The sequence below is a fragment of the Cibotium barometz genome, chromosome 54, assembly GCF_041138505.1.
Source record: "Cibotium barometz isolate CiBa-2024 chromosome 54, ASM4113850v1, whole genome shotgun sequence".
Lineage (NCBI taxonomy): Eukaryota > Viridiplantae > Streptophyta > Polypodiopsida > Cyatheales > Cibotiaceae > Cibotium > Cibotium barometz.
This window is the reverse complement of record NC_141099.1, coordinates 39,515,523-39,542,825: the sequence shown is the minus strand read 5'-3', so window position 1 is coordinate 39,542,825 and position 27,303 is coordinate 39,515,523. Positions and strand designations below refer to the sequence as shown.

At 44.4% G+C, this 27,303-nt stretch overlaps 1 long non-coding RNA gene across 1 annotated transcript; it reads left to right on the top strand.

The window, feature by feature from the left end:
- Positions 1-13,400: 13,400 nt before the first annotated feature.
- LOC147608142 (uncharacterized) lies at positions 13,401-13,925 on the top strand. The gene is made up of 2 exons (XR_015264589.1): positions 13,401-13,800; positions 13,883-13,925. It is a non-coding gene; the product is annotated as an uncharacterized LOC147608142 (long non-coding RNA).
- The last annotated feature ends 13,378 nt before the right edge of the window (positions 13,926-27,303 follow it).

Genomic DNA, 27,303 nt, shown 5'->3' with positions numbered 1-27,303 from the left:
AAAGCTTTCTAAAAGGAAAAGGATTTTGGAATCTTGTTATAGGTGTAGAGCCAGAGCCGGATCTACCCCGATAACCTACACAACAACAAGTTGTAGCTCATAAACAATGGTCAGAGAGAGCATACAAAGTTTTGCATTGCTTGTTTATATTTATCTTGGATGCTATACTCATACATATACATGATGCTGAGAATCCCAAGGATGCATGGGATACTTTGGTAAAGCTGTTTGATACAGATACTGGTAAGTCTCAGTTGAGACAATAGATTCACAATGTGAAGCGAAAAGGAAGGAGTATTCATGATTATGTACAAGAGATTAAGAAGTATGCAGATGCATAGGCAACTATCAATGTCCCCATGCCTGATGATGATTTGGTAGGCATTGCCTTGCGTGATCTTGGCAAGGAGTACAAGTCTTTTGATACATCCATCTCTGTTCGGAGTATAGGTTTACTTGATTTTGATGAGTTGGTTTCACTCTTGCTTGTTGAGGAAATCAAACTCAGTGACCCTTTTCATGATGCATCTACTAGCCATGATGATAATGGCAGGAATCAGGCTTTCTATTCACAAAGGGGATTTAGAGGCAGAGGGAGATTTGCATCACGAGGTCGTGGATGGCAAGATAGGTCACCACAATAGAATTTTCGGCCTTCATATGGTGCTAGAGGTGGTCATGGATATACACCTCAAAGAGGTAGAGGTAATCCTCATGGAAGAGGACGTTGGCAAGGCCAACAAGCATCTATGCAAAATGTGGAATACCATTACTGTGGAAAGTTTGGTCATATGGCACGTGACTATTACCGTGCAAACAAAATGATTTGAGAGGGGGTAGAGCACAACATGGTGAAAATTATGCAAATAGTGAAAATTTTGCACAACATGGTGGAAATTATGCAAATAGTGAAAATTTTGCACAACATGGTGGAAATTTTGCATCAAGCAGTCATGATAGTAGTGCAAATCACTTGTTTGCCATGAAACATGTCATGGGATCTATGATGACACATGGTGATAGTGATGACGCTTGGTATATAGACTCTAGAGCATTAAACCATATGACTTGTCATGGTGGCGAATGGTTTGAACATATGAAGCCAATGGATGTGAAAGGCTATGTGGAGACAGGTGATGATTCTCAGCATGGTATCACTCATGTTGGGAGTGTACCATTGGTGATGCACAATGGTGAAATAAAGTCTATGTCAAACGTCTTATATGTGCCTTTGGCCTCAGTTGGTCAAATGGTTGAGCAAGGTTTACAGGTTCATTCAACGAGCATGGTTGCTTCGTTGAGGATTTTAAAAATGGATGTAGAGTCACTGTGCCAAAGGCAAGAAAGAAGGCAGGTTATTTAAATTGGATGCTAGGATTCCTGAGTTAAAATCGGCTATGTTCTTTAAAAGCCAAAATGTGGTACAAGACGTTGAAATGTGGCACAAAAGGATTAGACATGTGAACATACAAAAGTTAAAGAACATGCAGGCAAGAGGCATTGTTGGTGGGCTGCCTAGATTCAAGTATGATGGGAGTATGCATGTATGTGATGCTTGCCAGTTTGGAAAGCAAGCAAGGTTGCCATTTCCTAAAGAAGGCAACATGAGAGATTGTTCATAGTGATGTATGGGGTCCTACACAAAATCCATCCATTAAAGGCAGCATGTACTATGTGACATTCATTGATGACTTCAGCAGAATGACTTGGATTTACTTTCTCAAAGAGAAGAGTGAAGTGTTGGGAAAGTTTATGGACTTCAAAGCTTTTGCAGAGAAGCAGTATGGCTCTTGGATAAAATGTTTGAGGATAGATGGAGGTGGTGAATACGCCTCACATGCTTTTGAGAACTTCATGAGAAAGAATGGCATAAGAAGGCAGCTAACTTGCAGGTATACACCTCAGCAAAATGGTGTTGCTGAGAGGAAAAATAGAGTCATTGGTGATGTGGCTAGGGCAATGCTCAATGAAAAGAGCATGCCAGACTATTATTGGGTAGAAGCGTGTGCCACAACGATGTATGTACTTAATAAGACACCCACAGCTGCCATACATGGAAGTACGCCAAAGATGCGTCTTACACGTTTTAGGCTAGACATTGGACACCTCAAAGTGTTTGGTAGCATAGCTTATGCGCATGTGCCAGATGAGAGAAGGAAGAAGATAGATCCTAAGGCAGAAAAGTGCATTTTTGTTGGGTATGCACAGGATCGCAAGGCATATAAATGTTACAATCCACATACTAGGCAAGTGGTTATTTCACGAGATGTGGTGTTTGATGAACTTGCTAGTTGGTACATGGCAAAGGATGAGGGTGTCATTGATTCCATTGATGCTGATGTGCATGTGAACTTGCCACAAATAAGTTCTATTTCTATGTCTGGGCCAGCAGAGTCTGAGAGTAGCACTATACGTCCATGGTCAACGACACTTGAGACATGATAGTGTGAGCACTGGGAGTAGTGCTGTGGATAAAGGGAAAAAGAAGGTTGAAGGAATTGGCATTACAGGTTATGAGTTGTCAAGTTCAAAAAGTTTGGATGAGAAACTTGGCATACCAGTTTTACGCACACCAGGTGCAAGGCAAGATAGATATGTGCCTCCACATGCTAGAGTGATAGGTGTTCAGAGTGATCCGCATGCATTGCGGAGATCCCAAAGGGTCAGGTATCTAGTTGACAGGTTGACATATAGTGACTTTGCTATGCATTATGCATATATGACCTCTTTGGTAAAGCATGTGGAACCTACATGCTATGCAGAAGCCATTGGGAAGCATGTATGGGAGAAGGAACTGGATGTTGAGATGGACGCATTGGTCCATAATGAAACTTGGGATTTGGTTTCATTATGGACGCATTGGTCCATAATGAAACTTGGGATTTGGTTGCCTTACCACAAGGCAAGAATCTCATTGGTTGCAAATGGGTTTATAAGGTGAAATGAAAATCAGACGGTTCCATTGAGCGCCATAAAGCGCAGCTGGTAGCTAAGGGTTACGCACAAACCCAAGGCTTGGACTATGATGAAACATTTAGTCCAGTTGTAAAGATGGGAACAGTGAGAGCAATCATTGCTATGGCTGCAGCAAATGGTTGGAAAATGCATCAAATGAATGTGAAAAATGCATTTCTAAATGGTGATTTATAAGAGGAAGTTTATATGGCACAGCCAAAAGGATATGTACACCCAAGGTACCCCACTCATGTATGCAGGTTAAAGAAAGCATTATATGGTTTGAAGCAAGCACCTCGTGCTTGGAGTAATAAGATAATCCGATATCTTATCTCCATTGGATTTCAGGTTTCTTCAGCAGATTCTTCACTCTATGTGAAGAAAATAGATCATGGGATTGAAGTGATCAAAGACCATGCAGGGACATGGTTAGTGCAACGCCAATATGCATATGTTGACAAAATATGGGATGATAGGGTGTAAGCCAATGAGTACACCTTTGGAGCAGAATATGAAGCTGCGGGCTGATTTTGGTGAAGAGTTGGATGATCCATATATGTATAGAAAGATGGTTAGTAGTCTTATTTACATAACTATCACACGACCGGCGGATCTAAGTTATGCTATGGGACTAGTAAGCCAATTTATGCAAAGCCCCTGAAAACCTCATTTGGATGCAGTGAGACGCATTATGTGCTATGTAAAGAACACTGCACATTATGATCTTCTTTATGAGCATGGTAAAGGCTTGGATGTACACGGCTACATAGACACAGATTGGGCAGGTAGCTCGTATGATAGGAGGTCCACTAGTGGTTATGCCTTTACATTTGGAAGTGCAGTGGTGAGTTGGAGCAGTATAAGAAGCAACCTACTGTTGCTTTATCTAGTATAGAGGCTGAGTACAGGGGTGCAGCCATAGTTGCATGTGAAGGAGTATGGTTAAAGAGTCTCTTGGCTGATTTGGGTGAGCCTATTGATGGGCACGGTTGTCATTCATTATGACAACATGAGCAGCATACAGTTGGCGAAGGATCCGATCTTTCATGCACGGACCAAACATATAGAGGTCCACTATCATTTTGTTAGAGAGAAAATGTTGGATGGTACAGTGGATTTGCAATATGTGAAGACTGAAGAGCAGGTGGCCGACATCTTTATAAAGCCACTTAGCAGGGAGAAGTTTGAGTACTTCCGTACTATGTTGGGAGTACATGGGATGAGCTTGAGGGGGAGTGTTGAGAGCTTTGATAGCCCAAGCTCATCTACATCTTCATCTATGGCAATACATCATGAGCTTGAGAGGGGCTGTTGAGATTCAAGCTCGATGTTGTCAGCTTGTGCCAGTTGCACTATGTGCTGGCGTGTTAGGTAGTAGCATGTGTGAGACATAAATGACCGCATCTAGCTGGTCATAGTTGTGTGGATAGTAGCTAGGGTTAGCTGTGTGTGGACACAACACAAGTAGTGTCTTGTAGCTTTTGGATTAGGGCTTTATGCATTGTGTGAGATGGGACATGGCTTCCCTCTCTATGGCTAGGGTTTGACTAAGACATTAGGGTTTGCTCCTGTGTGTGTGTCTCCTCTTCCTCTACCTGTTTTTCATTAGTGTAGAGGGGGGAACAAGGCATTCTCTGTTGTTCACCTTCCCGCGTGTACAGGCAGGAAGCCACAACAAGCGAAACCCAGCACTGTCTTTCCTCGTGCATGCATCAGTTGCTTCGAGGATCAATACGATGGGGACACGCCTCATTAAGAATCGCTTATTTTCCTGCAAGCTTGTTATCATATGTAGTATTGTAAGCTTGTCATCTTTTGCAGCGATTCTAGAAAACTGTTTTATGTGACAAAATGGTTTGATTAAGGGTTTCTGGTGTACACGCTTTACTAGCTAACAAGCAATCTACATAGAATTTGTTTCTTTTGCACTCACGTATGGATCACTTGTCATAGTATTGTTTATAATACTTCTAAAAAGTATACTCAAACCTGTCGAAATTTGAACTCGAGAACTCCCCTCTCCAAGACATAGGCTTCCATCACTAGGTAGGTTGCATGACCTAATGATGTAGAAGACATAAACCTACATCACTAGGTTAGGTTGTACAAAGCAACCGTAATACCAATGGGAGCCTATGGGGATTTGAACTCAGGAACTCCCTCTCAAAGTCATAGCTCCCCATCACTAGGCTGCACATTCATGGAGGAGTCTGTGATCATTTGTGACCCCCTCACTGCTGATAGGATCGTATAGCAATGCATAGAGGTCTCTACAAACTCACGGCTCTTTACTCTCACATAGTTACCCACAAAGGTGATCTTTGGCATGCCAGATTTGGACATCTTCATTTGGAGGCCTTGTGGAAGGCTTTTCGGGAGAGTAGCTTGTGGATGGGTTGCTAGATGTTAACACACGTGAGGACCCTTGTCCTGCTTGTATTCCATTTTTGGCCGATGGGGGGGTCAGGGGCGTCGGGCACGCAAGAGTGCAGAGTGTGTTATATTATTGTCTTCAAAATACCCGATGGGTCTCTGAGACCAAAAGTAGTACAAGGTGTGATATTGGGCCATCTAAAAGAGTAAAGAAAACTAAAAGACTCATACAAAAGGATAGACTAGCTGTACGTCTATCATATCATCATAGTGAGAATGATAGTGATGGTACATATGCAGATACATCTCCATATCAATGCAAAGAAGATCTCGTGTGTGGTATCATCCTCATCCATCCAGAATATCTGGATTAGGGGAATCTCTGAGTGTCAAAGAGGCTCGCCATGTCCATCACAATTGGGGGGATGTCCCTGTGTCGCAGGACAATCTCCCCTATCTGGAGCTGCAGTGTGGAAGGCTACAGTATTGGATCCCAGATAACCCTCTGGTGGAGGGCCTCAACGTGAATTGGTATTTGCTTGTATTGCTGTAGATGAATGGAGGACTGAGGGGCACACACATTACTTGCAGATTTCTGCCCGGAGAGGAAGGTAATCTGGCTGCCCTTCTTCTTCTCTCTGCTGGACCTGCGTTTATCTTGCCCAAGGCTGCCTTTCTTGGCTGCATTTGTGTCTAGTTGTGCAGGGGGATGAGATGGGGAATAAGCCCCATATTGGCTCTTTTTATAGGGGTTTATGCGAGCTTGCCTGTTCTCTTTTTACTAGCTGACTGAGCGATTTGCTCGACTCTGGTCGTGAGGTCTTACATCATTCAGCATAGTACAGACACTAATGTAAAGTTGATTGAGTCTTGTTCGGCTGAGTACAGAGCAGTATAGTTGGTTTAGAAGTGTATGACAGGTGTCATGACCTTGTGAAATTGGTACAGCATAAGTGTGAGCATGGTGGTCGGTGAGCAAGATAAAAATTTTAAGATTCATACTTGGGTGGCTAGACAAAAAGGTACCATGTGTGGACAACCCCAAGTGTGAAGGGGACAGATAATTAAAGCCAAAAGGTTTTATAACCTTTGGTTCCAAGGGAATTAAAGTTCTTAAGGTTTATAAACCTAAAGTGGCACCTAGGAAAGGTTCCAATAAAACATGGTATCAGAGCTTAGGTCTAGCTCTCCTAGTTTAGCCTTAACTCATTAGAGAAAGAGATTAGGGTTTCTTTGCTTTTCTCTTTAAGATTAGGATCTTTTAAGCAAGCATAGGATCAAGCATTTAAATTTATATTTAGATAAATTCTCATTAGCTATGCTTAATCCCTCTTATCCCTAATCTCATCCACCCTTAAAGAGAAAAGCAAAGAAACCCTAATCTCTTTCCCTAATGAGTTAAGGCTAAACTAGGAGAGCTAGACCTAAGCTCTGATACCATGTTAAAATCATGGATCAAGCTCTTCTAAAGACATAACATCTACCTAATGATAAACTAATCTTACACTAATCATAACACTAATCTACTCGAATGACATTGCTAATCTAAGGTGGATAAAAATGAAAGAGACTCATTGTAATGAGTGTGTACTAATTAAGTTTAGACTCAAGTTCAATTAGGTTACAAGATAGAAACTTGTACTCATACAAAGACTTGAGATGTTGTACTTGTATTCCATTTTTGGAAATCTCCTCCTTTTATACGAGGAGAGTACAACTTGGCATTTCTCTTGCATGTGGGATAATTCTCACTTGGTGATGGGGCCTTCTCACACTCACTCCATACTTTGCTTGTGCTCCATGGCACCATATTTCTCAACATCAAGGTTAACATGGTTGCCTTTACCTTCAGTAAGGGGTACCTGTCGATTCAAAGCGATTGTATACCACGACATCACCTCAAGAGAACATGTGCATTTGCATCAACAATTAGGTACTAATGTCACACATCCAGAAGGACTCGAAACCTACTCATATTGGGGAGGCACTTTGTAAACTGACTTAAAAGCACACCATGAAAGTGGAGCTTGACTCTATTGAATGGAATCAAACTTGGGAGCTGGTTCCTAGACCGGCAAAGTGGTAGGTGATTGGTGTCGAATGGGTATATAGACCAAGTACAAATTAAATGGGACTCTAGATAAGCACAAAGCGAGGCTTTGGCCAAAGGCTATTCTTAGAGAGCTAGCATGGATTTTGATGATACCTTTGCACGAACTGCTCAGATGGCTACCATACGAAACGTGCGCTCTTGCTACACACTCTCATTGGCTCATCTTTGAGTTTGATGTCAAGTCGGCATTCCTCAAGGCAAAGCTAAAGCAGGAAGTTTATGTGGAACAACCCCTAGGATTTCAGGTTCTTGGCTCCAAAGGGATGGTTTACAAGAGCTGAAAAAGGCTTGGTATGGCTTGAAACAATTCCCTAGGGCTTGGTATGAGAAGATTGATGCTTTCTTTCAACATAAGGGTTTCAAGTGGTTGACAACGGTGGTGCTAATCTAAATCTTTACATCTTTCCCAAGAAAGGGTTGTATACTCTTATCATTCTCTCTATGTGGACGACTTGATCATCATAGACAGCCATATAGCACACATTGCTCAAACAAAGGAGGTTGCTCTTAGTAAGGAATTTAAGATGACAAATCTTGGGTTGCTTCACTTCTTTCTTGGATTGGAAATTTTTCAATGCTGAGATGGCATATTCATTTCTCAGTAGTGGTATGTTACTAAGCTATTAAAGGCTTTCAGGATGATAGATTATAATTTCATCACTTCCCCCATGGACACCAACGTCAAACTCTCCTCTTGTGGACTTGATCCAGGGGGCAGATACACTTGTACTGGAAATTTTTTGCTTCCTAGATTTGGTTGCTCAAAACATGGCCTGGTTGTGCATTTGTGGTGGGAAATGTCAATGCTTTCATGCACGCACCTCTGGACACTCACTAGAGAAAGCATCACTCTGTGTATTGCGGTACTTTCACGGTAAGAAGGATTTTGGTATTTTCTATGGAGAAGGGGCCACTTTATGTGGTTAGAGTGACTTCGACTGGGTTGGAGATGCAGATACCCGATGATCTCCTCTATAGGCTATTGCTTTACTCTTGGATCTAGAGCAATTTCATGGATGAGTAAAAAGCAACCTATGGTGGCGTTTTCGTTAACTAGGACTAGTATCGAGCGGCCTGTTTGGTTGCTTTGTGAGGTGATTTAGTTGCAACGACTACTTGAGAAGATCGGTTTTCGATAGTAGCAACCTACTCTTATCTCATTCACCATCTTGTTTATGGCATTTATGCCTATTTTTAGGTCGTGTAGCATTCATGAGGGAGTGAGCTAGCTCATACGGAGAGTATATATCTGCCCCCTCCCTTATCATCGCTTTTGATCATTTGGTGAGCACATTCAGCCCTCTACCTACAAAGTCCACTCCTTGCCTATGGGCTTGTTGCATCCACCATCTTTTTCTTGAGGATTACTGCATCAACATTTTGCTATTTTCTCTCATCTCTCACTTGGAGCTTCAGCATTGTTGTCATTCATCTACATCTTAACCATCACTTCTTTCCACCCTAATTAGAATTATTGTGAATATTGTAGCAAGACATGCATAGGACATCCCCTATAACCTAAACAAAGGAAAATGAAATACATAGAAATTGTGAGGTGTGTTAAGAAGAAACCAATGGACAATGAAGACATGTATCTCAAAGTTTGATCATGTTGTAAAACTATTGCAAACCTCATCCAATGCTGGAAATATGAGGGGATCCAAACTCATGGATTCAAGGAAGAGGTCGTGGCATTTCCTGGAGAGTGTTCTCTTGTATTGAGTTTTTCGCCCTTCATGTGCTATGAGAGTCATCATCCAAGGGTGTCTAGTTTTGCAGCTAGGCATTTCAATGTTATGATAGGAACTCCATGTGGTTGAAATTTCTCTCTGTGTGCCTTGATTTTGTGCACTTTTACCTTCTTCTCTCATCCCTTGGCTTTTGAGCTTAGGTTATCCAATGCTCTCAAAGAAAGATGTAAGGAGTATGTGACATTGGCTCTCTTCTTCTTGCCCCCTTTGTCCCTTCATGAAGAGAGAAAAAGAAAGAGTTGTATTTTCAGATGAGTGTTGTAAATGTTTTGTTTGTGTAATATTAAAGCATCAAGCTATTGAAAAAAGCATTAGAATTAATATGACCAAGGTTACATAAATCTCAAATAATTTTTGAACTAAACTAACAAAAATATCGATACAGGTAGATTGCTCTTCAAATTCTGCTCTTTTTATTTGAAAAACCAAACAGCAATTGTTCTTTTATAATGTGAGGGTTATTTAGAGACAGAATTGACAGACGACATGCCATTAGGCATACGAGAGAACCGGGTTCAAGAAAACAAAATTGAGGACATTGTTATTGTGCATTTATATTGTTGAAATATTTCACAATATTTTGTGTGAGGGAGATTGATATATATTCGAACACACACACATACCCACGTTGCGTAGCCCTGATGGCATCAAACCCGAGTCTTCTTGTTGGAACCCAACTGTTCTACCAACTCAACTACGTGCTTGTGGGTTATATTTCACAACATTTTATATATATTAATGTTCATATATATATATGTATGTATGTATGTATGTGTGCATGTATATTACAATTGCCTCAGGCCTCGTGCTTTTATGCGTGTACAAGAATAGTTCGCCTAACTTTGGCGTACAAAGGCAAAGTAGAAAGAGACATGAGAGAGAGCGAGGAGGGTTGAGTGAAATGGGAGTCCTCCGTGCTGGTTACGTTTATGGGGGGAGAGAGAGAGAGAGAGAGAGAGAGAGAACGCACATAACCAAGGAATAGGGTATGGTGTTCATTTGGGATTCCTAAGCTTGTGTAGAGGGGGGAACAAGGCATTCTCTGTTGTTCACCTTCCCGCGTACAGGCAGGAAGCCACAGCAAGCGAAACCCAGCACTGTCTTTCCTCGTGCATGCATGCATCAGTTGCTTCGAGGATCAATACGTTGGGGACACGCCTCCTTAAGAATCACTTATTTTCTCCTGTGAGCTTGTTATCATATGCAGTCATGGTTTTTAGTGTAAGCTTGTCATCTTTTTCAGTGATTCTAGAAAACTGTTTTATGTGACAAAATGGTTTGATTAAGGGTTTCTGGTGTACAGGCTTTACTGGCTAAGAAGCAATCTACACAGAATCTGTTTCTTTTGCGCATAGTGTTGTTAATAAGCTTACATCACTAGGTTACCTAATGATGTAGGCTTATGTCTTGGAGAGGGGAGTTCCCTAAGACATAAACCTTCATCACTAGGTTAGGTTGCACAAAGCTACCATATTACCAACAGGAGCATGTGGGGATTTGAACTAAGGAACTCCCTCTCAAAGCAGGTTGCACATGGCTCCCCATCACTAGGCTGCACACTCATGGAGGACTCTATGATCATTTGTGACCCTCTCACTGATAGGATCCTATAGCAACGCATAACTCTCACACAGTTACCCGGAGAGGCGATCTTTGGCATGCTAGATTTGGACATCTTCATTTGGAGGCCTCCAATCGCCCAGCAATAGCACCTGTCGGGCAGCATACAAGAGACAGCCTGGGGACAGTAGAGTCCAGTCGGCTAGCATCTAGAACAGCCGACAGGCACAGGATAGCCTCCCACACCAAGGAAAAATAGAGAAAAATATGGAGAGTGGGAAAAAATGAGAAAACATCTAAATTGGACAGGCACACCCACAACAGAGGCCCTAGTGTAAATATACAGACAAGAGATGACTGCTAACACCCCCTCTCAACTCCTGGATGTGGAACCGACCCCAGTGAGCTGGAGTGCCGTTGGAGCAACATAGCCTGAGGTAGAGACTTCGTGAAGAGGTTCGTCGCATTGTCCTCCGTCAAACAATAAAGAAGCAAGATGTCACCAGCTAAGATCTTCTCACGAACAAAGTGATATTGTATCTCTATGTGCTTGGTCCGGGCATGGAAGACTGGGTTCCGAGCAATAGCGATACAGCTCTGGTTATCACACTGAGACTCTGTCTCTGTCGACACTCCATCCATCAATCTCTCTCCTGTGTAAGAGAGTCCAAGATTCTTTGTACCTTGCAGATACCGCAAGATCTGCAATCTTGTGTCCCAATGGGACTTCAATGGCATCTGCATGAATGAGCTCAACAACCCCATAGAACAGCTCAAGTCCAATCTGGTGTTCAGTAACCAAATCAATGAACCAACCATCTTTCGATACAGAGAGGCATCAATTGGCTCACAAGGATCATTCACTCTCAGCTTCGTGTTCGGGTCCATCGGCGCTTTGTAAACCGACTTGGAAGCACGCCATGAAAGCAGAGCTTGACTCTATTGAATGGAATCAAACTTGGCAGCTAGTTCCTAGACCGGCAAAGCAGAAGGTGATTGGTGTCGAATGTGTATATAGATCAAATACAAATTAGATGGGACTCTAGATAAGCACAAAGCCAGGCTTTGACCAAAGGCTATTCTTAGAGAGCTGGTGTGGATTTGATGATACTTTTGCACCAACTGCTCAGATGGCCACCATACGGAACGTGCGCTCTTAAGAAACTTATGTGGAATAGCCCTTAGGATTTCACGTTCTTGGCTCCAAAGGTATGGTCTACAAGCTGAAAAAGGCCTTGTATGGTTTGAAACAAGTCCCTAGGGCTTGGTATGAGAAGATTGATGCTTTCTTTCAACATAAGGGTTTCAAGTGGTCAACAGCGGTGGCGCTAATCCAAATCTTTATATCTTTCTCAAGAAAGGTTTGTATACTCTTATCATTCTCTCTATATGGATGACTTGATCATCATAGACAACCATACAGCACACATTGCTAAGACAAAGGAGGTTTCTCTCAGTAAGGAATTTAAGATGACAAATCTTGTGTTGCTTCACTTCTTTCTTGAGGATTAGTGCATTAACAATTTGCTATTTTCTCTCATCTCTCACTTGGAGCTTCAACATTTTTGTCATTCATCTACATCTTTCTGTTGCCCTCTTATTAACCATCACTTCTTTCCACCCTAATTCCAACAAAAGAGACCAATTATTGTGAATATTGTAGCAAGACAAGCATAGGACATCCTCTATAACCTAAAAAAGGAAAATAAAATACATGGAAATTGTGAGGTGTGCTAAGATAAAACCAATGGATAATAATGAAGACATGTATCTCAAAGTTTGAACATGTTGTAAAACTATTTCAAACCTCATCCAAAGTCATGGATTCAAGGAAGAGGTTGTGGCATTTCTTGGAGAGTGTTCTCTTCTCTTGAGTTTTTGGCCCTTGATGTGCTATGAGAGTCATCATCATCCTAGGGCGTCTAGTTGCAGTAGCTAGGCATTTCAATGTTATGATAGGAACTCCATGTGGTTGAAATTTCTCTCTATGTGCCTTGATTTTGTGCACTTTTGCCTTTTCCTCTCATCCCTTGGCTTTTGAGCTTAGGTTATCCAATGCTCTCAAAGAAAGATGTAAGGAGTATGTGACATTGGCTCTCTTCTTCTTGCCCCCTTTGTCCCTTCATCAAGAGAGAAAAAGAAAAGAGTTGTATCTTTAGATGAGTGTTGTTACTGTTTTGTTTGTGTAATATTGAAGCATCAAGCTATTGAAAAAAGCTTCAGAATTAATATGACCAAGGTTACATAAATCTCAAATAATCTTTGAACTAAACTAGCAAAAATATCGATGCAAGTAGATTGCCCTTCAAATTCCGCTTTTTTTATTCAAAAAACCAAACAGCAATGATTCTTTTATAATGTGAGGGTTTTTATTTTGCCCTTCAAATTCCGCTCTATTTATGTGAAAAACCAACAAGCAATTATTCTTTTATAATGTGAGGGTTCTTTTAGAGAGAGAATTGACAGACGAGGCATATGGGAGAACCGGGTTTAAAAAATCAAAATTGAGGACGATGTCATGGTGTATTTATATTGTTGAAATATTTCACAACATTTTATATATATTACATGTTCACATATATATGCATGTATGCGTGCATGTATATTACAATTGCCTCAGCCTACTTATGATGCGTGTACAAGTATAGTTCGCCTAACTTTGGCGTACAAAGGCAAAGTAGAAAGAGACACGAGTGGACAGAGTAGAGAGAGCGAGGAGGAAAAGAGGGTTGAGTGGAATCGTGCTGATTACGTTTATGGAGAGAGAGAGAGAGAGAGAGAGAGAGAGAGAACGCACATAACCAAGGAATAGGGTATGCTGTTCATTTGGGCTTCCTAAGCTTGTGTAGAGGGGGGAACAAGGCATTCTCTGTTGTTCACCTTCCCGCGTACAGGCAGGAAGCCACAGCAAGCGAAACCCAGCACTGTCTTTCCTCGTGCATGCATGCATCAGTTGCTTCGAGGATCAATACGTTGGGGACACGCCTCATTAAGAATCACTTATTTTCTCCTGTGAGCTTGTTATCATATGCAGTCATGGTTTTTAGTGTAAGCTTGTCATCTTTTTCAGGGATTCTAGAAAACTGTTTTATGTGACAAAATGGTTTGATTAAGGGTTTCTGGTGTACAGGCTTTACTGGCTAAGAAGCAATCTACACAGAATCTGTTTCTTTTGCGCTTACGTATGGATCACTTGTCATAGTGTTGTTAATAATGCTTCTTTAAAGTATACTCACTCGTCATAGTATGCTTCTTTAATAACGCTTACGTATGGAATTTGAACTCGGGAACTCCCCTCTCCCAGACATAAGCTTACATCACTAGGCTAGGTTGCACAACCTAATGATGTTCTTGGAGAAGGGAGTTCCCGAAGACATAAAACTACATCACTAGGTTAGGTTGCACAAGCAGCCATAATACCAACGGAAGCCTGTGGGGATTTGAACTCCCCTCTCAAAGTCATAGCTCCCCATCACTGTCACTAGGCTGCACACTCACTGCCAGCATTTTACTTTATTTTGTAAGCAAAATAGCAAAAGATTACTGTAATTAAGTTCATTGCCTTCCTTAAACACTGATTCTCTTGGAAAGGAAAAGTAGACTATTTGGCTTTTTCTTCATTAATTAATTAGTGCCCGCTAAGGATTTTTGAAGGTGTGCTGTCACAAAAAAAAGGTTTTTAGACCTAGCGCACTGATAAGGGAGAGAGGACGCCCTTCCCATCGTGTGTAGCCTATAAGGGTATGTGAGAGAGAGTGCATACTCATCAAAGAGACAGAGAGAGACAGGGTGCTACACGAATCTCATACATGAAAGACAAAATCTCACCCTTCCAATCAAAGAGCATGACACCGGCCTTCCCATCGACTCTAGCCCATAAGGGTATGTGAAAAAGAAAGAAAGAAAAAAAGCTGTATTAACGTACAACTGTCAATGTCTTTTGGATGTCCAGAATAAAAAAGGACAAAATGAACATGAAATAAACTATGAAAGTACTAAGCTAGTGGGGGGGGGGGGGGGGTGATGGATGGAGCACTATTGCTAGAGGCTCAGTATGCAACCTATATGCGCAAGGTATACAAGAATGCAATGCAGATCTGTCTAGCTCCAACCAGTACCATAATGGGGGTGTAATATGTGATACATAGGCAATGGCGAGGCAAAAATACCTCTGAGCATGATCTCCGGGTGTGAGTGTAAGTGAGCTAGCCACTCCTGGATACGGTGCTGATGTCGAGCCCGTATCTCTATGATCTCCCTCTGATGTAGTCTGGGAGTCTGGTAGCCTGGTGCTCTTGGTCTCCGTCTGGCTCGGAGGTCCGCAGCGCGCTGAAGTGTAACCCCCTCCTGTGTCATGATAGGCACTAGGATAGATCTCTCGAAGAAATCAGTGAGACGGAGGGTTTGCTACGGATCATCCGCGAGAGCATGAGAATCTAAGGCCTCTCTATCTGAGACCATGTGGAGGTGGCAAGCCCATGTGCCCATACTGCTGCAGCATACATCAAAGCAGGGGTGACTAGTGTGTCAAACAACCACCCCTTCGTACGAGGCTCCTGGAAGTGTGCATGTTGACACTGTCTCTCTAACATGGTCAGAGCTGCATACCCTCGTGTGAGTCTATCCCTGGCTGCCTGTGCCATAGTAAATCTTCCTGGTGGAGTCGTAAATGTAATCCCCAGGTACACATATGAGTCTACCACCTCTACCTGTCCTCCTGCTAGAAGTGTGAAGATGGCCTGTCGTCAAACCGGCCCTAAGGTGTGGAAAATCATGGCCTTGGTTTTCCCAAGGTTCACTGTAAGACCCCTCTGTGTGCAGAAGTCATCGAGTGCATGGAGATGGTGCTGTAGTCCCATCCGCGACTCAGAGACCAAAATAATATCATCTGCATATAGCATAATGTGGATTGTGGTACCTGAGATGTCTACCCCGTCTCACCACCGTGACCAATGAAGTGAACCACCTCATCGATGTATAGCCCAAATAGTGTAGGAGAGAGTGGGCATCCTTGCTTCACACCTATGGTGCTAGCAATAACATCAGATAGCCCCCTGGGGCATCGTATGTGCCCGAAGACCTGCTCATATAAAGCATAGATGCCCCAAACCATCTCTGATGGGATCCCCAATGACTGTAGGCGTTGGAAGAGTCTCTCTTGTGGCACCGTGTCAAATGCTTTGCGGAAATCCACAAAGCAACACTATAATCTCTTCTCCCACGCCCTAGCCTCGTCAATCAAACATCTCAGAGTGAATATATGGTCAATAGTGGAGAAAGCTCGTCGGAATCCAGCCTGCCCTGGTGCTCGCAGTCCCTCCTCCTCTGCATATGAGCTCTACTCTGCCTCGAGCACTGCACCATAAAGTTTGGCCAACGTATGACCAATCATGATAATCCTGTAGTTGCTGGGGTCTAGCATGTCTCCCGCTTTGTGGAGAGGCACGATGGTGTGCATAGTCCACTCAACTGATAGAACCTCCACTACTTCCCTATTAAAGAGGTGAGCAACAAAGGGTCCCAGTGTCAGTTACATAAATAAGATGCTCACTCTGTATACCTGTGTAGTCAACCGATCTCCCATGCATGTAACCGGCGGATAGCTCTCTCTACCATCGAGGCGATAAAGAAAGTAGAGGTGGTAGGGCGGGATTCCTATGGCTGTGGTATGGGCGGCTGCTGAGGGATATGGTAGAGGCTCTTTGCATGTTTGGCCATGTGTGTGGATCCTCAATCGAGGTACAATAGCGAGGCTCTCTCATCTTGCGCCATGCAGTGGCTGCATCTCTGCTCATGAGTAGGTGGTATATATCCCAATACTGTGTCTCCTCAGATGCACGCCTCTTACGGCATGTGAGGATCCTCATCTGTCGGCTCGCCTGTCTCTGTGTAATGGTCCCCAGTGCTCTCTGGGCACGGAGGTGTCTATATAGCTCTCTGCACTCATCACCAATTCTCGGGCATGCTCCCAGATCCATCTGTGTGTGCAATGTGTGTATGATGGGGGAAGCTACGGGTGGCAGCCGTATGTAGTAGAGATGACAGCTGGGTGGTGAGTGTCTAGAGGTGACAGGGGATCCACCTGGAATAGCCCGTCATATACATGATGCTCATATGTCTACCAAGTCATGGGTGAAGTAGAAAGTTGTATGCGATGCATGTGTGGGTGTTGGTGTGGAGCTCGCCAGTGACAATAAGAGGTGCACCAATAGGACGGGGGGATGGTGAAAGATGTCACTGCCTGTGTGGTCTCCATGGACCCCATGATGTAGTCCATTGTGCTACCCCCTGATTGTGGAAAGCATGTCAGTGCTCCTGAATCCTGCCACTGTCTCATCCCGTTATAAATAACGAGATGGTGTCGCGCTCCCAACTCAAGTAAGTGATGACCATATCTGGTGTTATCCGGCCCCATGTCCTCTGACACCCTGCAAGCTCCCGTGCCCTCCACCTCTAGCGTGTGCATCACCTCAGGGTGCTCGAAATCATAAATGTCGCACTGTCGGCTCTGTGTCCGGCATTGAAGTCTCCCATAAGGAGGACTTCCCCCAGGTTGGAGTAGTGTATGATCTCATCTGAAAGGGCTGCATATGGTGACTCTCCCAATGGCCCTGTGTCCTCCTCCTCGCCTCTACTCTCATCCTCTGCAGTCATGGCATATCTCGATCCTCTAGGAGAGAAGTAGCATAGAGCAATGTATAACACCCTGTCTGCTGAGAGCTGCAATCTAATCCACATGTATCTAGCCTCTCCTGGTCATGTGCTACCACCTGTAGACGCTCCTGTAGCTCTCACTTGAAGAGTTACCTCCAGATCCTCTCGATGTGCTCTGCCGTGTGGTCTTCCTGTATGTGAACGCCCACTAATAGCCCTCTACTTTGGGTAGCCGCCTCTCTGGGCTCTAGTGCGTCTCTGTAAGTAGTATGATGTCTCGTCCCTCCATGACCTCCTCCATCCTCCCAGGATGTGTCCAAAGTGCTCCATTGCAGTTCCAAACTGCTGTGTATCTGTGAATCTCGATCCTCCATAGCCGATGTCCCATAATCGGTGGCCTTGCCATCGATGATGACACGGCCATCGCGATAGAATGCTCTCTTGCTCTCTTTTCGAGCTAGTGGGACTCTCGGCATGCATGTTTTCCTGTGTTCTATCTGCATCCTTGTAAGGTCGTCATCCAAATAGATGGGATCTCCCTGTAATCCTCGTAGAATCACCCTCTTCCTTTTGAAGGTGACCCTCTCCGTCTCTCCTGCAAACTGTAGGATGAGGGCTCGCTTGCGTGTTGAGTCTTTCCCGGCTCTCCATGCTGTGGTGAAGGGGAGAGGGTCCTCTCCCCTGTAGCCGAGCGTCATGCATAGAAGCTGTCCATCTTTCCCGGAAGTGGAGTCGGGTGTCTCGGCTATACCTGTGACTCAAATGTTGAGGCGGCGAGCATGCCTCATCTTCTCCTCCTCAATGGTGGTGTGAATGATTTGGTGTTCTTCCCTTTGAGTTTCTTCCCTCACTTCTTTATGGATGTTCTTATTCACCACCTCAGCCCATCCTGACTGCTTGGCTTCGAGTTTTCCCTCCATGTCCTTTGTGATCTCCTTGGAGATCTCTTCTTGGATGGCCATGAGAGTGTTCATTGATCTCCCCTTCTTCCTTCTCGGTGTTCTTGACGGCTACTAGTTCCACTTTCAATGCACTCACCTCCTCCTTGAGTGCTGTGTTCTCTTGTTCAAGGTCCGTGACCCGTGCTTCAAGGGCCATGATATGCCGGTGTAGTTTGTTCTCCACCTCATTGAGATCGGATGTCTTCTTGTTCCTCCTTGATTAGTGCCTTCATTGCCGTCTCGAGGGCCTCGAGCTTCTCTTGGAGACTCCAAGCCATTCCTCGAGATTACTTTGCAACGCTTCCCATAGGCAAGGAGGAGAGAGAGAGAGGGAGAGTTATGTTGCTGCCTTGGGGGCCTAAGGAAGGGTGGGTGGGAAAGGGGAGGCGGAGGGGCTAGCGAACAAGCAGACAGGCCAGCATAGCGACGAGCAGGGGCGAAGGTGGTGGCTACGCACAGAGGCGTGAACAGAAGGCGGCGACGAGCAGGGGCGCGGACAGTAGCGAAGCGAAGGCGAGGAGGAAGAGTTGCGGGCGGCGAACAGTAGCGAAGCGAACAGAAGGTGACGAACAGTAGCAAAGCGAACAGCGACGACAGTAGCGAAGCGAACTGGGGGGGGGGGGGAGAGAGAGAGAGATTAACGTCTACGAGAGGCCAAAGTCGACCTATGAGACAAAAAATAATACAACTGTGTTCTTCCGGTCATCGGAAGAAAAGAAAAAGAAAGAAAAGGAAAAGAAAGAAAAGAAAAAGTGTGCATGTGTCTAGATACAACTGTGAATCATCAAGTGGGGCCCATATACAAACAATATAAAGGGGGGTGGGGATGTGGATGGAGTGCTAAGGCAAGATGCATCTCTATATGCTGAAGGGGTAGTACAACCATGCTATGCAGATCTATGTCTAACTCCATCCAGTGCCATAAGAGGGATATAAGATATCATACATCGCCGATGTTGAGGCTGTGAGTGGCGTGAACATGTACCCTGAGTCTGAATGAAAGCGAGCTAGCCTCTCCTGTGTCTCCATATGGTGTCTCATCCGAATAGCTGCCATCTCTCGGTGACGGAGTCGGGGTGCTCTATGTCCAGTCTGTCTAGGTTCTCCTGGCCAAGGTGCTCCACGAATCTCATGCACAAAGACAAAATCTCACCTACCTATTGCTTGAAGGACACATAGTAGGGGATTTTTTTAAATATTTCTTCATAATTCTTTAAATGATTACACGAGATTTTATTAAAACAAACCTTACATAAACAATTAAGACAGAAGAGTTAGTGTTTGTAGGGAATGTTTTTTTGTTTAAAAAAACATGAACATATTGTTCACTCTACACTGGCCACTATTTAGAAACAAGATGTATCTTAATGGTGTCTTTCGTGCCTGCAGGTGCGCAATTGCAAGAGTCCTTCTCTATACCTAATAATCTTATGCAGGTAGACAGCCACACATCTTTCACCCTCGTACCAATGAATTTTTTGAATAAACAACCCTTATTACACAAAGGAAATCAAAGAGCCCAAAGGCAGTACGTCCAGACAGGGCAGATACGGGAGTCAAGGATAGACAGGGCTCACCATCTAGCCCTTCAAAGACAGGACTTTTTTCCATAAAGAAATCACACAATGACTAGAGGCACCACAAGCCAACTAGGGCAGATACAGATTGTAGACAGGCACACAGAGGGTTCACCATCTAGGCCTTTAAAGGGGTGTTTTATGCTCTGTACTCCTAACAGCAAGAGGGTCCTTGTCTGAGGATGATACATGTGATATCTCCTATATCTTGGAACAGCAGGGAGAAAAGTCGTCCAACTAAATTCAATACAATATCCCCTATATCTTAAAACAGCCGGGAGAAGTGTCGTCCCAATGCTCCAGCTAAATCCAATACACCTTCGAAACTTTGGTTTGATTTTCTTACATTAAAAGGCACATGGGCTCTAGAAACTCTGTCGCTATACTTGCCACTCCCAAGGGCTTCTGAAAAGGTGGTTTTTCTTTAACGAAAACCCATGTGAACCAACGTAGCATATGCTATAATAAGCGTGGATGGAGAAAACAGGTTGGATAGTATTTGAAAAGTTTATGGACAAAGTCTTGAGCCAGCTTTGAGGAGACATTTTTCAAGATCTATCAAGTTCTGTCATATTGGCCTATGGGGAAGGCTTGCAGTTGCTTCCATTGGATCCACCATTTTGTGGCACTTCAAACCTAGAGATTTTAGTGACCTCTCAAGTGATGTGTGTTGTGGTTCACAATGTTTTTGTTTTAGTTTGTTTTGTGAGCAAGACCAAGACCTTTGAAGTTGATCCATTGGATCAACCATTTGCTGGTCCTCCAAACCTAGAGGTTCTAGTGACCTCTCAAGTTTGTTTATAATGCATGTGCCTGAAGCAAGGGGCTTGCACACTCGAGCAATAATGTATTTGAACACTTATTGAAATAGCCACAGACAAATTCCACAAAACAGACTTTGCCCAACAACACCACACTTAAGCTGAAATGGGCCGACCATCCCAAACCACCACCACCCCCCACCCCCAACCGCTTGAAATTTGAATATTACTGAGGAGTATTTAAACACTACAAGCTTGATGGTCTTTGCTTGCCCAGATTATCGCAATACACAACGTATATATATTTCATGTACAAAAGTATTCCCATGAAATACCGTAAATATCCTTGCCCAATGTTTGTTGCAAACTCAACCTGCTGTAGAGGGTACTGATTTTTTCCTACTCACATGTCTTGATGATTGCCATAAACTTTCTGGGCAGCAACAACCTCATAGACTCATTCTGGAACAGCCATACAATCAGCATAAACTAACCGGTACGTAGAATAGTTGGTACAGTCGATAAATCTGATGGTAACAGCCGGTACACATCTTGCACACGCAGCTGGTACAGGGTGGTACAGCCAGTACAAAACAGGCACAACAAGATAACTGCAAATTCAGCTTCAGCAAGGGCAGCTGCTGTATCAGTAGCAGCCAACAGGTATAGCAGGTACAAATCGGTCTAAAAGACCATTATGGCCTGACCCCTTGGAACAGAGGCTTTGAGGACAACATTTTATGATGTTCACATCATAACGAAAAAAGGGTGGAATTTCTTTTAAGTGGGCACCCTGTATTTCAAAGGTTCACACTCACTTGACAAGTTATAACCTGAGCACCCCAGTTTTTAACGAGTTTCACACTCATTGGGCGCCTGGACCATTTATAGAGCTTGCATATGCTTTTGGGCTGGGCCTCAACATATCATGAAGTTGTGGATGTCTGCATGGGAAATTCTCCAGATGGAAGACTTTCCCTCATACGTGGCAATATTTAGCCTAAGGTGAAAACAAATTGAAATAAGGCCCCGTTATTGATCTTTGCCACCCTCTCCTCTTCCTTAAAGGCTTGCTCAATGCTACTGTACACTCCGTACTGCTAGCGGCTGCTTTTTGCACCTCTTGAAACCGGCCTCTGGTAGAAACTGTTACGACCCTGTATTTTTCTCTGGACAGTATGTAGGTGTGCACGGGGACATGGTGGACACTGTGAATGGCATCAGGTTGGAGTCAAAAAGTAAACCCATGTGTGGACAACCCCAAGTGTGAATGGGGCAAAGAGACATTAATTAAAAAGGTTTTATAACCTTTGTTGGCCAAAAATTAATGTTATAAAGGTTTTAAAAACCTTAGGAGGCCACTAGGCAATTTTTAGAGACTACTCCACTTTGGAGGCCCACATCTCTCTACTCTCCCTCACTCTTGCTTTTGGGAAGGCGTGTTAGTTCTCACGTGTGCAAGCTAGCTGTGTGGAGGAGAAGTCGACTGCATATGTTGGCTGCTGGTGGTTGGCAGACAGTGGCTGATCTGTACACTGCTGTAGAAACACCTCGATGACCTAATCTCGAGCCTATGCACTCTTCCCAAGGGCATGAGGAAGGGCTGCACACCTGAGGCTGAGAGAAGAAGAAGGTGGACTGTTCTACACTATGTTAGAATGCTGAAAACACTTATGAATGCTGTGTTACCTTCACTAGATGACTGCTGCATGTATGGATGATGCACAGAAGGCTGGATGCTGATGCAAACTGTTGATTCAGGGCTGGAAACTGCTGTAGACTGTTGATTCAGGGCCGGAAACTGCTGTGGACAGAAACGCAGACCTATAGGGAAGCTGCTGAACTGAAAACACAGGTGTTCTGAGGCTGCTGGACAGAAACGTAGAGGATCTGATGCTGCTGGACAGAACGCAGGTGATCTGATGCTGGACAGATGCAGAAAACACTGGCTGAAACCTGGCGTTGAACTGGGGCTGATCTATATGCTGAATCAAGGCCTGAAGTGATGCTGAATGCAGGCTGATTGGATGTTGATAGCAGGCGCCTAGGGCTGACTGAAGCAAGGGGTTCTCAAGGACTAGAGAAGCAAGCTTATGAGCTCCAAGGGCTGGATTAGTCTAGGGCTGAAGGCAATGATACTCCTAGGGCTGAGGAGGAGAGCTCTTAGCACAATGAAGACTGAATGAATAACTAAGCTCTATGCAAGCCTATTTATACTAACTGGAGGTTGGTCATTTAATAAAGTTTATAGTTATAAATGCCCAATAATGCAAATAATGCTAAATAAATACTATTAAATATGAAAAAAATACCATATAAATCCCAGTAAATTCCCTAAGGCTTCGGGGATGTTCTAAATGATGCACAGGCATATGAATGCATATTATGCAGGATGCAGAGTGCTTTTTGATGCAAACCCTAAGGCTTCTACTGACTCTACATGCATGAATGATTCTCTCCAAGTGGGTTAAGGGACTTGACTGATTGACTGACCCGCTAAGGCTGAGGAATGACTTACGTAGCTCGTGCCTGACTTATCCTGGACTGAGGATGTACAATGGGGTCACGGCGTACGACAATTATCATCCTATTGGGTTCTAAAAATGTACAACTGCTACACTTCTGATGATGAGCCATCTTGTTACCATGCACTGAGTGCAGAGTGCATGTGACATTCCCTCCTGATTAGCTTGGCGGCAGGTTCATGACTTCCAAGTAGTCCTCCAATAACTGGGGGTACTCCTGGAAGAACTCCTCGTCGAGCCATACGGTTTCGTGGGTGCCTCGATCTCGGAATTTCGTATAGAATTGACGAATCCGTCGACCGGAACCATGCTTCCATCGATGAAGAAGGATCTGCTCAGGCTCAATCACTTCTGCCTCGTCTACCACGTCTGGCTGCTGTTCATCTGAAACATCAAACACTTCTGGACCAACATATGGTTTTAGCCAAGAAACATGGAAAACATCATGCATTGTCCAACTGGCAGGCAACTTTAACTTCATTGAGACATCACTTATCTTCTTAACTATTGGAAAAGGGCCAAAACTACGGAATGAAAGCTTGGGACAATGTTTGCCCACTTGTTTCAATCTTTGTTTCATGATGCACTGAGAGACCCAATCCCCTTCCTTGAAGTGGATATCTCGTCTAAACTTACATGCCTTTCTGTGAACCGAATGATGGCCAGGCTCAAAATTGAGGGCCAAACTGGGTTGAGTACCAAACGCTGCGGAATCGACATACTGATCTTCTAAGTCCTTTCCAGAGATGTTGAGAATGGTAGACTCCTGACTGGTTGGGATGCTGGTCTTTCTACTAAGAACATCTGCTACTGGATTATGCTGACCAGGGATGTACTTAATCATTCCTCAACTTGTTGGAAGAGTTGACCCTGTCTAGTGTGCCGAGCACTCCACTGGGCACTTGGCATTGTCGGGAGCCACTTAAGTGCTTGGTGGTCTGTGGTGACTGTGAAAATGTATCCATAAGGAACATGTTTCAAATGTTTGAGAACTGACTGCTGTTCTAGCTTGCCCTTGAAAGTCTTGGAAAGACAAGAGGGAAACTTGCTAGGAGGTTCTGCTAACTGTGGGATACTGGGTAGGAGATCATTCTTAAAAATGTCTGAATGAGAAAGGAGATCTGCTAACTGAGGGACTGAAGATGATGAGACAGCGGTTATTGATGAGATAGAAGCTGTCTGAGCATAAACTAATGCTCTTTCTGCTCCCTTGCACATAGCTCGTCGGGCCTGGAGATGAGAAATCATAGGAACGCCAAGAATGCTCCTATCCCCCCGAATCATGACAGGCTCAGGAAAACCTTTAGAGATAATAAAGGTGTCCTGCCCCCAATTGGGAATAGGTTCATACTGACGAAACCACTGGATTCCTAAGATCATGTCACATCCCAAAAGAGGAGAGACAATGAAATCTCGCTGGAATGAGGCCTTTTGAACTTGAAAAGAAAACTGTTGTGCCTTCTGAGAGATGTGGGTGCGGAGACCAGGTGTAAACCTGTCTACCTCCAAATGATAGGGCACTAAGGTACAGCTCATGTTGGTAGCCAACTGGGGAGAGATGGTGTCCTTAGAACTGCCCATGTCAAAAAGGATTATGAACTGTTGACCCTTGGCAGAGCCATAAGCTCGGATTAGGCTTTTCTGTGTGGTTGTTGCCTCACCCTCCTGCTTAGCATCAAGTACCACGGATGGCATGGAATGCATAGAAGGTAAGATCTGAACCGCATTGGTGATAGCAGGCAGGTCTGGAGGAGCGGGGGATACTGCGGCAACTGTGGCAGAAGGCTCTTTGGAGGCTTGCTCCGCTTGTCTTTTTGGACAATCCTTCTTACCATGCCCAATGGTATGACAAAAAAAACATCTGTTTTCCGACTGATACTGTCTTTGCTCCTCTGGAGGAAGATAGCCTCCAGTGATGCCTACTTGAGCCTTTTCCTCAGGGGTCTTCTTAGGCTTGGATTCCTTACCCCCTGAACTAGAGCTAGGATTGTTGTTTGTCTTAGTGTCTTTAGAAGATGAATTACCCTTCCCCTGATGGGGTTTGGTACTGGACTGAGAGGACTGCTTGGGCTTGCCTCCGTTGAGCTTCATTTCTTCATTCTGAGCGAGAGTCAGAGCCCGGTCATATGTACTTGGTTCAAAGTTACGAACTGTGAACCGAATGTTGGAGTCCAATCCACGAATGAATTGCTCCATCTTGGCCTGCTCAGATAACCCTAACTGCTGTGCTAAAGTAATAACCTTACCGGAAAACTGAAGCACTGGGGATCCGTTCTGTCTGAGTCCATAGAACTCGTCTTTCAGACCGGTCATGTACTGGGGCGGGAGAAATCTGGTCTTCAGGTCATGGACAAAGATGTCCCAGTCAAAGGCTGTGACACCTGTGGCCTGGTCTGTATGAATACTAGACCAATGCTGCCACCAAGTGACTGCCTCACCAGTGAGATGGGGAGCCGCTAAGTGGACTTTGTCTTGTGGATCTGTGATCCTAGCTAATGGAAAATGAGCATTAAACTGATGAACAAATTGATTAACTGATGAATGATCACACTTACCATCATACTTACTGAAGTTTGGTTGACTGCGAATGATGGTGGTTCATGCTACTGCGGGCTGCGGGCTGCTGGCACCTATGACTGGGGAGACTGAGGAGAGCTGCTGATACCTCAAGTGTATGGCCTCCTTTTCCCGTTGGTGTTCGAGTAACATACGTTCTCGATCAAGCTCACGTTGGTGTTCCCGGCCTGTCGCCGATCTTCGTTGATCCTGCGTTGGGCTTCCTCGTAGTCCCGTCTTTCTTCTTTTTCTCTTTTCCTTCGGGCCTCGTCCTCTCTCCTTTGTTGTTCCATCTGAAAGAAGAGGGAGATGTAGTTGGGTGCTGCTGGAGGTGTAGAAGGACGTGCTCCTGCTGCCTCCAAGAGTTGGAGACGCTCCATGAGCAGCTAGTTCTGAGCTCTAACAAGAGCTATGGTGTCTGTTGTAGGCGGAAGAACAAGGTCTCCTTCGGGGGAGACGTCTTCCGGCTGATGAGTACTCTCTCCTGTAGACATGATGCTGAAGTCGGTGGTCGTGCCGGAATGCAATCTAACCATCCAAGGATGCCCCCACGCTAGGATACGGTGTGTGTGGACAATCTGAATCTGATACCAATGTGATATGCAGCGGAAGTCTTTGTATTGGATGATCCTGTCACACAAATGCTCACACCGTCTTCTGTATCCTGAGTTTCGTGAGTTTAGCAATCCACTTTAATACTTCAAACTTTAAAGAGATGAGAGAGAGAGATATGAGAACTGTACACCAGATTGGGTCCCGAATTACCCACTGAAGGGCCCCCTATCCCGATAACGAGATAGTATTTGCTTTATTTCTTTAGAGAGAATGACTGTGGACTGTAGATAAGCCAAACGCAAGATCTCGGAGGATCGGAGCGTGGCTGATCTGTACACTGCTGTAGAAACACCTCGATGACCTGATCTTGAGCCTTTGCACTCTTCCCAAGGGCATGAGGAAGGGCTGCACACCTGAGGCTGAGAGAAGAAGAAGGTGGACTGTTCTACACTATGTTAGAATGCTGAAAACACTTATGAATGCTGTGTTACCTTCACTAGATGACTGCTGCATGTATGGATGATGCACAGAAGGCTGGATGCTGATGCAAACTGTTGATTCAGGGCTGGAAACTGCTGTAGACTGTTGATTCAGGGCCGGAAACTGCTGTGGACAGAAACGCAGACCTGTAGGGAAGCTGCTGGACAGAAACGCAGAGGATCTGATGCTGCTGGACAGAAACGCAGGTGATCTGATGCTGGACAGATGCAGAAAACACTGGCTGAAACCTGGCGTTGAACTGGGGCTGATCTATATGCTGAATCAAGGCCTGAAGTGATGCTGAATGTAGGCTGATTGGATGCTGATAGCAGGCGCCTAGGGCTGACTGAAGCAAGGGGTTCTCAAGGACTGGAGAAGCAAGCTTATGAGCTCCAAGGGCTGTATTAGTCTAGGGCTGAAGGCAATGATACTCCTAGGGCCGAGGAGGAGAGCTCTTAGCACAATGAAGACTGAATGAATAACTAAGCTCTATGCAAGCCTA